Source organism: Mus caroli, chromosome 9 (genome assembly GCF_900094665.2).
Source record: "Mus caroli chromosome 9, CAROLI_EIJ_v1.1, whole genome shotgun sequence".
Classification (NCBI taxonomy): Eukaryota; Metazoa; Chordata; class Mammalia; order Rodentia; family Muridae; genus Mus; species Mus caroli.
Genome location: NC_034578.1, coordinates 91,832,661 through 91,835,039, shown reverse-complemented (window position 1 = coordinate 91,835,039; position 2,379 = coordinate 91,832,661). Strand labels below are relative to the sequence as shown.

Below are 2,379 nucleotides of genomic sequence, written 5' to 3'. Positions count from 1 at the left end.
CATCTACAAATCAGGAAAGAGAAATAATGAAACCCCACACAGCCGTCACCCAGTCTGAATACTCAATCACCTTATAAAGACTATCACTTTATCTGTAATGTCATGTGTTCTAACCTCCTCAGAGTAGACTATTCTGAATCTAACTGCAGACATTCTATCTTTTCATCCATAAATATTTCATCACGTATGCCTACATTCTTAGATGGTGAGTCAGATTTCTGATATTAAGTAAGTAACCCAAAAAGTCATGGATTACAAAAATTTATCTGTTAGAAAACAGATACATTACTTTTTTTTTACTGCATTTTCTTACAACTTAGACAACTTGAAAGTAGAAAATTGGGGGAAAGTTTTTAATTTTTAAATGTTTTACTAGCCTATATTAANGATACATAATAATGATTTCANTGTAAGTTTATACATGTATAAAATGTATGTCAGTCACATCTGNCTCCCTGTCACAGCATTTATCTCCCTCCTACCTCTTCTAATCTCTTCCCCTTCCCAACTAGTCTTCTTCCTACTTTCATTATTGGGTTTTTTTAGATTTATTTATTTATTATATGTAAGTACACTGTAGCTGTCTTCAGACACACCAGAAGAGGGCGTCAGATCTCATTTCGGGTGGTTGTGAGCCACCATGTGGTTGCTGGGATTTGAACTCAGGACCTTCGGAAGAGCAGTTGGGTGCTCTTACCCACTGAGCCATCTCACTGGCCCTCATTATTGTTTTAATGCTTTGGNTTTTGGTGATCCAATAGCTCTCGTTAAGGTTGTTTCAGGAGCATGGGCACCTGACACGTCACTACACCTCTGAAGGAAATGTCTTTCCTTCCTGTCTTTCCTCAATCAGCCAATAACTACAAATGATGGGAAAGCTGGGGCCCACTAGGCCTTTTAACTCCCATCTAGTTTTGTTTGGTTTTTAAGACAGTTCAAACTAGCCTGAAACTAGATATAAAGCCCACACTGGTCTCAAACTCATAGCAATCCTCCTGTCTCAGCTCCATAAACATTACTAACTATAACCACACCAAAAAAAGTAGATTTGAAACATGTCAACAGGAATAAGATCACTGGTTAAAGGGCTTTGAGACTAAAGAAGGAGATAGAGAAAAAGATACACAAAGACGTTCCACTCTTACAGACAATTGACATACGAGTCCGTATGTGATGACATCCTAACGTTATATAACTATTATATGCAAGGAATTCTTATAATTGTATATGTTATAGGAGAACTTCAAAAAAATTAAATCCAGAAATGTTTATTCAATAATCCTTACCTTTTGTTGGACTGAAATTCTGATCTATAAAGCCCCTCAGCTCTGCATTTGTGGATGGCAAACCAACCTGAATAAAAAAAAAATTAATACTCGATCTGAAGTATTATAAAATTATTTAATAAAATATTTTATATTTTCTACCAGAAGTCTGTATCAAGTATTATATGTAGTCTTATGAAATAAACTAATTATATCATCCATAGGAATATGTTACTAAAAGGAAAATGCTGCTTGAAATGGGAAAACTATGTTCTTAAATCTGTGTCAACATTCATTATTAGTACGTCTCAGCAATCGCTACAGCAAGCAAGTCTATAATCTCCCTTCAGATGGTTTGTTTCACTGAATATAATATTTACACGGCTACCTGGTATCTTAGATGAAAATACCAGTATCATAAGAAGTATTCGTTTTTTTGTTTTGGATACAGAGCCTCATGAATTTTAGATTAAAAATTAATGGAATGCTACTTATGAGTTAAATCAAAATCCACAAATTTTCTAAATACTTTGAAGGCAAGTAATACGCAGCTGCCAACAGATAAATCACGCTTCCATCCCTAGGGCTGGGGACTTGGCTCAGCAGCAGAACACTTGCCTAGCATGTGCAATGCNTAGTCTTCTTCCTACTTTCATTATTGGGTTTTTTTAGATTTATTTATTTATTATATGTAAGTACACTGTAGCTGTCTTCAGACACACCAGAAGAGGGCGTCAGATCTCATTTCGGGTGGTTGTGAGCCACCATGTGGTTGCTGGGATTTGAACTCAGGACCTTCGGAAGAGCAGTTGGGTGCTCTTACCCACTGAGCCATCTCACTGGCCCTCATTATTGTTTTAATGCTTTGGNTTTTGGTGATCCAATAGCTCTCGTTAAGGTTGTTTCAGGAGCATGGGCACCTGACACGTCACTACACCTCTGAAGGAAATGTCTTTCCTTCCTGTCTTTCCTCAATCAGCCAATAACTACAAATGATGGGAAAGCTGGGGCCCACTAGGCCTTTTAACTCCCATCTAGTTTTGTTTGGTTTTTAAGACAGTTCAAACTAGCCTGAAACTAGATATAAAGCCCACACTGGTCTCAAACTCATAGC

General features: G+C 37.0%; 1 protein-coding gene across 4 annotated transcripts in view; it reads right to left on the bottom strand.

The window, feature by feature from the left end:
• The window catches only part of Tfdp2 (transcription factor Dp-2), an 83,225-nt gene extending 81,347 nt beyond the window's left edge, over nt 1–1,878 (bottom strand). For 3 of the 4 annotated variants that reach the window (XM_029481298.1, XM_029481300.1, XM_021171518.2), the window contains exon 1: nt 1,287–1,878. The gene's annotated coding sequence lies outside the window, so the exon portion shown is untranslated. The remainder of the gene's footprint in view (nt 1–1,286) is intronic. The other variant, XM_029481301.1, reaches the window with a different exon arrangement.
• Nucleotides 1,879–2,379: the final 501 nt, after the last annotated feature.